The sequence below is a fragment of the Equus asinus genome, chromosome X (assembly GCF_041296235.1).
Source record: "Equus asinus isolate D_3611 breed Donkey chromosome X, EquAss-T2T_v2, whole genome shotgun sequence".
Classification (NCBI taxonomy): Eukaryota; Metazoa; Chordata; class Mammalia; order Perissodactyla; family Equidae; genus Equus; species Equus asinus.
In genome coordinates, this window is record NC_091820.1 from 135,330,575 (window position 1) to 135,342,437 (window position 11,863).

An 11,863-nucleotide genomic window follows, 5' to 3' on the forward strand; every position below is an offset into this window, starting at 1 on the left:
GGGTCCTCTTCTCCTCCCTCGGGGTCCTCAGCTTGAGCCCTGGGATCCTCCCTCTATGGAGCTGAGGCCCTGACTCCCCTGAGACCCCTGGGGAAGGCGGTGAGGGTCACCTCAGGTCACTAAGCCAGGGGACGCCCAATGCTGAGGGCAGGGGCTGGGAGGGAGTCCCTGGGATCCTTGGCCGCCCTCTGCTCCTTCCTCGACCCCCAGCAGGGCCTGGCCCCGCCTCTGTCCCTGAGTCCGCTCCCTCCCCCGGGCCCTCCCCAGCAGGCTCCTCCGAGGAGGGGGACGGGGGCTCAGCCTGTCCATCCCACTTCCCCCATGGTCCCTCAGGGCTGATGGCGGGGGCAGACCTGGACGCCGTGGGCCCGGAGTCCTTCCTCCCGGGGCTCCCTGGGCACCTGGCCTGGCCTGGGCTCCTTCCCTCTGCCGCCCCGAATCCGGCCTGCATCAGCGAGGCCCTCGGTGCTCCCAGACCTCTGAGGTGGAAGCCAGGGGACGTCACATCCGGCCACCGTGGCCAGGGGTCTCCCGGGGCTGATGGCAGGGGCAGAGGATCCTCGGCTTCCTCGACCGCGCTCTGCTCCTCCCCTTGACTCTGGCCTGGCCTCAGCCCTGCGCCTGCCCCGTTTGTCTGCACCCCTCACCCCCAGGCTCTGACCCCCGGTTGTCTGTGGAGGGGGCGGGGAGCCCTCGGCTGACAGTCCTGCCCTGGGTCCCCCAGAGCGCACAGGAGGGGCATGGGGCTTCTGTGGGCCTGTGCTTTGGGGCGGGGGCAGCCCACCGGCCTCCCTCGGGAGGGTCCTCGTCCACCCTGGCTGAGAAGGGCTGCCATCCTGGGGAAGGGCTGGATGGGGGCTGTCGTGCCCAGGGCCGAAGGGGATTCACAGGAGAAGCCCCCTTCCCGTGGGGTCTCGGCACCAGCGAGCCGGACTCAGCGAGCCATTTCTTTTCCAGATTGCGTTTGTCCTGTCCAGGTTGAGCAGCGGCGGTGGCTTCGAGATGCTCCTCCGGGTTTATGGTGACCTCCTATTGCGTGCTCAGTGCAGGGATTTTCACTCATTTATCCTCCTTCCTAGTAAGAAATACATTGTACATGTCTGCCCGCTGCGGGAGTCTGTATCTACATCTAGAACACATTTGTAGCTGATATGTGCTGCTAGACACCTGTTTGTACATATCACAGGAGTATGCAGCTATGCACATGTATATGCACGTATGTTCCTATTATGTATTTATAGATATATATATGTATATACTTATTTGATGAAAGAATTAGGTCTGATATTCGCTATTCTGTTTCTTGTCTATTCTTATATTCTATTAAAATGAGAATCTTTTGAAAGAACCATCCTCACGCGCTGAGATGGTTTCAGGTGGTTGTTAGCACAGACTCTGGACTCAAATGCCTTAATGGACCCATCTTTCCCGCCATCCTGGGTTTTCCCCAGGGCCACTGGCCTGTGTGGCCTGAGGGCCTGCTTCAGATGTGTGCAGTGAAGCAGGAACAGAAGTTTGAAGCCTTTCCTCCTCCCCATCCCGTTATCTGCATCTATGCAGCCTACAGCCCCTCCCAACTTGGCTGCCGCTGCCCACGACCCCACCCAAACACAAGTACCAGCTCACTGCAGTCTGCAGTCTCCCCCAGGGCTTTCTCCTGTTTGGTTGTTTAGATATTCTTTTTCATATTGTGTATTGTTTTTCAAGAGTTTATTTAGAGCCTCTTAGGTGCCCAGAAAAATGAAAATGAAGGTACAGAGATTTCCCACTTAGCCCCTGCCCCCACGCTTGCATCACCTCCCTCATTATCAACATCCCCCACCAGACTGGGACATTTCTTGTAATCATGAACCTACATTGCCACATTCTATGCCCAATGCCCATCATGTACATTACGGTTCTCACTTGGTGTTCTACATTCTATGGGTTTGGACAAATGTATAATGACATGTGTCCATCGTTAGAGTGTCATCCAGAGGCGTTTCACTGCCCTAAAAATCCTCTGTGTTCTGCCTGTTGCACCCTCCCCTCATAACCCCTGGCTACCACTGCTCTTTAGATTGGCTCCATCGTTTGCCTTTTCCAGAATGTTCGTATAGTTGAACTTGTACAGTAGGCAGCCTTTTCAGATTGGCTTTCTTCATTGGTACTACGTCCTTAAGGTTCTTCTATGTCTTTTCATGCCTTGATAGCTCATTTCTTTTTTGCACTGATTCATATTCCATTCTCTGAATGTACCTCAGATTATTTACCCACTCACCTACTGAAGGGCATTTGGTTGCTTCCAAGTTTTAGCAATTATTAGCAAAGCTGCCCTAAGCATCCGTGTGTATGTTTTTGTGTGGACAGTTTTCACCTCTTTTGGGTAAATACCCATACAATTGCCGGATCATGTAGTAAGAACATGTATGTTTGGTTTCATAAGAAACTGCCACACCGTCTTCCAAAGTGGCTGTACCGCTTTGCACTCCCATCAGCAATGAGTGAGAGTTCCTGCTGCTCCAGCTCCTCCACATCCAGCACTTGGTGCTGTCAGTGTACCGGATTCTGGCCATTCTAATAAGGGAATGGTTATTATGTGCATGTGTGTATTTACTTTCATTCTCCATTCTAGGGCTTCCCAGGGCTGATTTTGGGAGTGGAAGCCAGGTCACCACAGGGGCTGTGGATTAATTCTCAAGACTTGACAACACAGGACATAGACCACTCTGTTACCTCACCCAGGGACTTAAGCTATGCACCGGGTTCAGAAACTGAATTTTCAGTAACAAAAGGAGCAGCGTGTGAGGGGGGCATAGGGGAGGGCTGGGGTCAAAATCATACTAGAAATGACTACTGAGCAGTAAAGATCCAGTATGCACCTATGTCCAACTGTTCAGGCCCGTACAGCAATGTGGACGGTAGCAGAGACTCACAGGTTAAGACTGTGCTGTGGAGTGAAGAGGGCAATCTCTCCCTGCTGAGACCTGGAGAATAATGTGAAAATTAGACGTGATCTTGCATTTGAAGCACCTGTCACATGGTACGTCTGCACGTGCAAAAGGTGGAGAATTTCACGGCAAATTTGACTTTCTCAGAAACCCCTCACAGAAATGAAGGGGATTTTGTTGTAATAAATCAGAACAGCTGCTTTTTGTTGAGCATCTATTACACAACGGTAGTAGACGTTGGAGAGACGTCAAGGGCTCCTCCACACCTTGTCTTCCTCTCCTCCCTGGACTAATGGGGACACTGCACTGCCAGTCCTCTTGTACTTAGGAAGGGTCCTGTGAGAAGGCTTTGCCGCTGATAGCAGCAAGGTGCATTAGTTGTCACAGCCTTTTCTATAGAAGACACTGCAGAGGCCATGGATTAATTCTCAAGCCATGACAACACATGACCACTCTGTTTCCTCACGCAGGGACTTAAGCCATGCACCTTGGACCCTTAGAGGTGAGATGCCAGCTTCTGTGTCTTTGAGACCCTGGGCAGGAATGGAGGTGTTCAGAAGAGAAGCCTCCCCACGGGAGGCTGGCTGCAGGAATTCCCCCCTGCCACCTGCACCTTTAGGCCCCTGTGCTACACACTTCAGTCCCCTCAGGACTGTGACGCCTCTCTCTTAGGAGGCCGGCAGCCAGCTGCCGAATGGCCCTGTAGGGATTGGGGGTGTCTACCTTAAAATGTACCCATTTAAAATGTTCAGTTAAGTATTTTTATTAAATTTACTGAGTTACACCATCAGCAGCGTTAGAAAATACCCTTCACCTGCATGAGATAGCTCGTGCCACTTGTCGTTAAACCCTGTTCTCACCGTCCACCCCACGGAAACACTACTCTACTTTCTGAATAGTTAGTTACCCCATATACCTCAATATGTGAAAATCTCTTGTCAGCTTTCACCATGAGGGTGTGAGAATTCCAGTGTTCTACACATCCTGGCCAGCATCTGGTATGGTCAGTCTTTCAGTTTAGGCATTCTAATAGGTGTGTAGTGGTACTTCATTGTGGTTTTTTTTATTATTATTATCATTGAGTTATTGATAGGTTACAATCTTGTGAAATTTCAATTGTACATTAATGTTTGTCAGTCATGTTGTAGGAGCACCACTTCACCCTTTGTGCCCACCCCCCACCCCACCTCTCCCCTGGTGTCCACTAAACTGTTCTTGGTCCATAGTTTTAAATTCCTCATATGAGTGGAGTCATACACAGATTATCTTTCTCTCGCTGGCTTATTTCACTTAACATAATTCTCTCAAGGTCCATCCATGTTATTGCAAATGGAATGATTTTGTTCTGTTTTGCAGCTGAGTAGTATTCCATTGTATATATGTACCACATCTTCTTTATCCATTCGTCTGTTGATGGGCACTTAGGTTGCTTCCACGTCTTGGCTATTGTAAACAGTGCTGCAATAGACATTGGGGTACACAGGACTTTTGGGATTGCTGACTTCAGGCTCTTTGGATAAATACCCAGTAGTGGGATGGCTGGATCGTATGGTAGTTCTATTTTTAGTTTTTTGAGGAATCTCCATACTGTTTTCCATAGTGGCTGCACCAGTTTGCATTCCCACCAGCAGTGTATGAGGGTTCCTTTTTCTCTGCAACCTCTCCAACATTTGTTGCTATTAGTTTTAGATATTTTTGTCATTCTAACGGGTGTAAGGTGATATCTTAGTGTAGTTTTGATTTGCATTTCCCTGATGAGCAGCGATGATGAGCATCTTTTCATGTGCCTATTGGTCATCAGTATATCTTCTTTGGAGAAATGTCTGTTCATGTCTCCAGCCCATTTTTTGATTGGGTTGTTTGATGTTTTGTGGTTGAGTTGTGAGAGTTCTTTATATATTAAGGATATTAAGCCTTTGTCAGATATATGACTTGCAAATATTTTTTCCCAGTTAGTGGGTTATTTTTTTGTTTCAATCCTGTTTTCATTTGCCTTGAAGAAGCTCTTTAATCTGATGAGGTCCCATTTGTTTATTCTTTCTATTGTTTCCCTTCTCTGAGAAGGCATGGTGTCCGAAAAGATCCTTTTAATACTGATGTCAAAGAGTGTACTGCCTACGTTTTCTTCCAGAAGCCTTATGGTTTCAGGTCTCACCTTTAGGTCTTTAATCCATTTTGAGTTTATTTTGGTGAATGGTGAAAAAGAATGGTCAATTTTCATTCTTTTACATGTGGCTTTCCAGTTTTCCCAGCACCATTTGTTGAAAAGACTTTCTTTTCTCCATTGTAGGACCTCAGCTCCTTTGTCAAAGATAAGCTGTCCATAGATGTGTGGTTTTATTTCTGGGCTTTCAATTTTGTTCCATTGATCTGTGCACCTGTTTTTGTACCAGTACCATGCTGTTTTGATTACTGTAGCTTTGTAGTATGTTTTGAAGTCAGGGATTGTGATGCCTCCCGTTTTGTTCTTTTTTCTCAGGATTGCTTTAGAAATTCGGGGTCTTTTGTTGCCCCATATGAATTTTAGGAATCTTTGTTCTAATTCTGTAAAGAATGTCATTGGGATTCTGATTGGGATGGCGTTGAATCTGTAGATTGCTTTAGGTAGAATGGACATTTTAACTATGTTTATTCTTCCAATCCATGTACATGGAATGTCTTTCCATCTCCTTATGTCATCATCCAATTCTCTCAGAAAGGCCTTGTAATTTTCATTATATAGGTCCTTCACTTCCTTAGTTAAATTTACCCCAAGGTATTTTATTCTTTTTGTTGCGATTGTGAATGGTATTGTATTCTTGAGCTCTTTTTCTGTTGGTTCATTACTGGAGTATAGAAATGCTACTGATTTATGCAAATTGATTTTATACCCTGCAACTTTGCTGTAGTTGTTGATTACTTCTAACAGTTTTCCAATGGATTCTTTGGGGTGTTCTATATATAAGATCATGTCATCTGCAAACAGCGAGAGTTTCACTTCTTCCCTCCCTATTTGGATTCCTTTTATTCCTTTTTCTTGCCTGATTGCTCTGGCCAGGACCTCCAGTACTATGTTAAATAAGAGTGGTGACAGAGGGCATCCTTGTCTCGTTCCTGTTTTCAGGGGGATGGGGTTCAGTTTTTGCCCATTGAGTATGATGTTGGCTATGGGTTTGTCCTATATGGCCTTTATTATGTTGAGGTAGTTTCCTTCTATGCCCATTTTGTTCAGAGTTTTTATCATAAATGGCTGTTGGATCTTGTCAAATGCCTTCTCTGCATCTATTGAGATGATCATGTGGTTTTCATTCCTCAGTTTGTTGATGTGGTGTATCACGTTGATTGATTTGCGGATGTTGAACCATCCCTGTGTCCCTGGTATGAATCCGACCTGATCCTGATGTATGATTCTTTTGATGAATTGCTGGATTCTGGTTGCCAAAATTTTGTTTAGAATTTTTGCATCTATGTTCATCAGTGATATTGGCCTGTAGTTCTCTTTTTTCGTGGTGTCCTTGTCAGGTTTTGGTATCAGTGTGATGTTGGCCTCATAGAATGTGTTAGGAAGTGTTCCATCTTCCCTAATTTTTTGGAATAGCTTGAAAAGGATAGGTATTAAATCCTCTCTGAAAGTTTGGTAGAATTCCCCAGGAAAGCCATCTGGTCCTGGGGTTTTATTCTTTGGGATGTTTTTGATTGCTGTTTCAATCTCTTTCCTTGTGATTCGTCTGTTCAAATTGTCTGCCTCTTCTTGAGTGAGCTTTGGGAGATTGTAGGAGTCCAGGAATTTATCCATTTCCTCTAGGTTATCCATTCTGTTGGCATATAGTTTTTTGTAGTATTCTCTTATAATCTGTTGTATTTCTGCAGAGTCTGTTGTTATTTCTCCTCGCTCATTTCTGATTTTGTTTATTTGAGCTTTCTCCCTTTTTTTCTTTGTAAGTCTGGCTAGTGGTTTGTCAATTTTATTTATCTTCTCAAAAAACCAGCTCTTTGTCTCATTGATCCTTTCTACTGCCTTTTTCGTTTCAATAGTATTTATTTCCTCTCTGATTTTTATTATTTCTCTCCTTCTGCTGACTTTGGGCTTCATTTGTTCTTTTTTCTCTAGTTCAGTTAGGTGTGCTTTAAGGTTGCTTATTTGGGATTTTTCTTGTTTGTTAAGATGTGCCTGTATTGCGATGAATTTTCCTCTTAATACAGCTTTTGCTGTATCCCATATGAGTTGGTATGGCATGCTATCATTTTCATTTGTTTCCAGGTATTTTTTTATTTCTTCTTTAATTTCTTCAATGATCCATTGCTTGTTCAGTAGTGTGTTGTTTAGTCTCCACATCTTTGTGCCTTTCTCAGCTTTTTTCTTGTAATTAATTTCTAGCCTTATAGCACTATGATCGTATAAGATGCTTGTTATTATTTCAATTTTTTTAAATTTGTAGAGGCTTGCCTTGTTTCCCAACATATGGTCTATCCTAGAGAATGTTCCATGTGCACTTGAGAAGAACGTGTATTCAGCTCCTTCAGGGGGGAGTGATCTATATATGTCTATTAAGTCCAATTGTTTTAGTTTTTCATTCAGCTCCACTATTTCCTTTTTGATTTTCTGTCTGGATGATCTGTCCATTGATGTGAGTGGGGTGTTGAGGTCCCCTACTATTATTGTGTTGTTTTTAACATCTTCCTTTAGGTCTGTTAATAGTTGCTTTATGAATCTTGGTGCTCCTGTGTTGGGTGCATAGATATTTATAAGCGTTATTTCTTCTTGATGAAGTGTCCCTTTGATCATTATATATTGTCCCTCTGTGTCTCTCTTTACCTGTCTTATTTTGAAATCCACTTGGTCTGATATGAGAATTGCAACACCTGCCTTTTTTTCCTTGCTATTTGCTTGAAGTATTGTCCTCCACCCCTTCACCCTGAGTCTGTGTTTGTCCTTGGGGCTGAGGTGTGTTTCCTGGAGGCAACAAATTGTTGGATCTTGTTCTTTAATCCATTTTGCCACTCTGTGTCTTTTTATTGGAGAGTTCAATCCGTTCACATTGAGAGTGATTATTGATGCATGTGGACTTAATGCTGTTAATCCGTCGCTCATTATCTTGTTTTCCTGTGTTTCTTTTCCTGTGTGCTTTAGACTACCCATTTAATACTGCAATTTCTTATGCTGGGTTTCTTAGATTTTTCCTTATCTATGATTTGTGACTCTGTTCTGTACTTTATTTTAGTGTCTACCTTGAAGTTTGTATTTAGAATCTCGTGTATAATATAGTCTATTCTCTGGTGGTCTCTTACTTACTCGACCAATACTGATTTAGACCCTTTGCTCTTCCCCTCCTAAATAATTATTTTTGTTTTTTATTCCAACTCGTCTTATTAATTTGTAGTTAGAGTGCTAAGATCGTCCTTGTTTTGGTAGTTTCCTTATTTTTACCCTAATGCTATAGTTGAATATTTGCTATCCTGTTCTGGTTCTATCCATCGGTCTCCCTAGTCTGTGGCTTGTGTCCCCTTTATCCCTTTTTTCTTTTTTCAAGTATGAGAGCCTTCTTGAGGATTTCTTGTAATGGAGGGCTTTTAGTTACAAATTCCCTTAACTTTTGTTTGTCTGGAAAAGATTTAATTTCTCCCTCATATCTGAAGGAAATTCTTGCTGGATAGAGTATTCTTGGCTGAAGGTTTTTATCCTTTAAAGCTTTGAATATATCACTCCATTCTCTCCTAGCTTGTAGGGTTTCTGTAGAGTAATCCGCTGACAGTCTGATAGGGGCTCCTTTATAGGTTATTCTCTTTTTTTTTCTTACTTCCCTGAGTATTCTTTCCTTATCATTCCTATTTGCCAACTTTACTATTATGTGCCTTGCGGTGGGTCTTTTTACATTGACAAATCTAGGAGATCTAAAACCCTCCTCTACACACATTTCTCCGTTGATCCCTAGATTTGGGAAGTTCTCTTCAATAATTTCGTTAAGCACACTTTCTGCTCCATTTTCCTTTTCTATATTCTCGGGAATTCCTATGATCCTTATATTCTTACTCCTCATTGAATCCATTATCTCTCGGAGATTTTCCTCATTTTTTTAAATTCTTAGTTCTCTTTCTTCCTCTGTCTGGCGCCATTCAGCCTGTCTGTCCTCGATTATGCTGATTTGCTCCTCTAGGTTGTCTACACGGGCATTCAGGGAACCCGTATTCTGTTTTATCTGGTCCACTGTGTTTTTCATCTCAAGCAATTCTGTTTGATTCTTCTTTATGATTTCAATCTCTTTTGTGAAGTAACTCCAGAACTCGGCTTGTTTCTCTATCTTTCTCTACCTCATTGAGTTTTCTGATTATAGCTGCTCTGAATTCATTATCACTTAGTTTACCTAATTCCAAGTCCTCAGGACTTAATTCTGTGTTTTTATTGTTTTCCTTCTGGTCTGGGGCTTTTATAAATTGCTGGATGGTAGAGGAGCGGTTTTTCTCATGGTGGTAGAATTCAGTTGCAGTTACAGCCTGTCGCCACTAGATGGGGGTCGAGAGCGGCGTGTTAGCTGTCCACCTTCGGGGCAAGATGGCTGTGCCAACTGGCTTTGTTAGGGGGGAGGGGCTGTTACTCACACGCGCCGGTCTGGGTTCAGATCAGTTCTGTTCTCTGGTCTCCCAAGGCCCTTGATTTATAGGGTCCCCGCGGACGGAAGCTTTCCCCCCCGTCAGCGGGTCTCCACTGAACCAGCAGCAGGAGTCCTGGATGATCCCCCAGTCGCGCAGCCCCTCCCCCGCTCCTTCCCCACCCGCGCCGCAGAGATCGCAGACTCTAGGGGAGGGAGCGATGTTCTCTCCTACCGTTCCAGCACCTCCAAAGGTGTAAAGCTAGGTTTATGATCTCCTCCTTCTTGGTATTGTAGGTCTCTAACGAGCTGGCATTATGTTTAGTCTCTGAAATTCAGTTCTTCCAATCTTATGTTGTATTTTGGAGGGGAGAGAATCCCAGGTCAGCTCACCCCGCCATTTTGCTCCCTGCTTTTTTCTTCATTGTGGTTTTTAATGGCATTTCCATAATGACTAATGATGCTGAGCTTCTAGTTGTATGACTCTTTGCCATCTGTATGTCTATTTGGGAAAGTGTACAAATCTTTGCCCATTTTTTACTGAGTCATTTGATTCTTTCTTATTGAAGTTTGGAAGTTCTATATGTATTGGACACAAGATTTTTATCAGATATGTGATTTGCAAATATATTTTCCCAGTGTGTGGCTTGTCGTTTTATTCTCTTAACAGTATCTTTAAAGAAAAAGGAGTTTTGAGTTTTGATGAAGTCCAGTTTATCAATTGTTTTCATTAATGGATTTTTCCTTGTATCTAAGAAGTTATGTAAATGGGCCAATGATGGTCCCTATGTATTGGCCTAAACTGGCCTCCATTTTGTTTACTTCTTCACAGCAGGCTAAGATCTTTAGCCCAAAGTCCACTGGTGCCAAATTCAAATTATTATGGATCCAATTGCTTTAAATATACTTCAAACAAACGTATGTGTAGCCATTTAGAGGCTGCCTACTTTGCGTGTCCCACAAAGATGCACCCAACACCTGCTAACCGTAGATAGGACAAAGCCTGTAGCGATAAAATATCCCTGACTGCTACTGCCCTCTGGAGTTCACTGACCCAGAGACTCCTGCCTTGCTGCTGTGGAGGATCAGAATTGGCTACCCCAAAATGCGTCTCTCGGGTCATAGCAAACACTTGTTTAACAAACATTTGCATTTCCATCTCCATGTAAATTGCTTTCCTCTCCTTTGAAGACCCAAACACTACCCCCGAAATCCTCCTTTGTCTTTAGCTGAAGATGGTATTTAAGGTGGTGGTTTTGGCCATTCTAGAGACTTGCTCAGTTTTCCTGGGTTTCTCCCATGTATACATGTTACTAAACTTTGATTTTCTCCTGTTATTCTGTCTCATGTCAATTTATTTCTTAGGCCAGCCAGAAGGACCTAGAGGGTAGAGGAATTGGCTTCCTCCCCTACACTGCTGAGCACCATCTCCCAGATACATGAAGCCCCCTCTCCCATGTCCCCTTCTCTCCTGGGAGGGCCCTTACTTTAGTCCCTTTCTGGGTGGTGGCCTTGTGCCCGTGTCTCTGGAAGGTCTCTTCCTGGGAGGGACTTCTCCTCTCATGCAGCCCTGTCCAAGTGCCGCTCAATAAAGCTTTTGTGTTCCGGCCTCTCGTGGTCCCGTCTCTTCCTTGGTCAACCTCGAAATCATCAAACTTACCACACTAGCTCAGAGTAACAAAGACTTTCTCCTATGCATTCTCCAAGAAGCTTCATAATTTTGGTTTTGACATGTGGGTCTGTGATCCATTTTGTGTTGTTTTTTATATGGAGCAAGGTTTGGATTAAACGGTGCTTTTCGCATGTGGCTATCCAGTTGTTCCAGATCTAATTGTTGAAAAGACTGTCCTTTCACCTCTCATCTTTTGCATCTTTCTTGATAATCAGTTGCCTGTGTATGCATGTATGTGTGGGTCTATTTCTAAACTCTCTCCTCTGTTCCATGAATATATTTCTGTTGTTATGTTATGCCGATTCCTCACTGTCTTGGTTACTGTCACTTTATAATAAGCCTTGCAGTCAAGTAGAATAAACCCTCCAACTCTTCCCTCTTCTTAGAAGTTATTTTGGCTATTCTAGGACCTTTGCATTTCCATATGAATGGGAACTTGTTTTGTGCCGGTCTCAGCATGTCACTTAAGAATGTTGTGGCTGGACCAGCCCTTGTGGCTCTTATTAGGATTGCAAGATGCCCTTCTCCAATAACCATCAGGAAACTTTGAAAGAATAGAGGTTTATTACTCATAGGACCTGGAAATTACACAGCACACCTGGGGCCACACAGCGAGGTCGCCTGGAGAAAGAGAGGACACGGGGCAGGGGGCTGGGGTTCTGCTTTCTCTGGGGCTGAGGCTGGGGGCCTAGGGT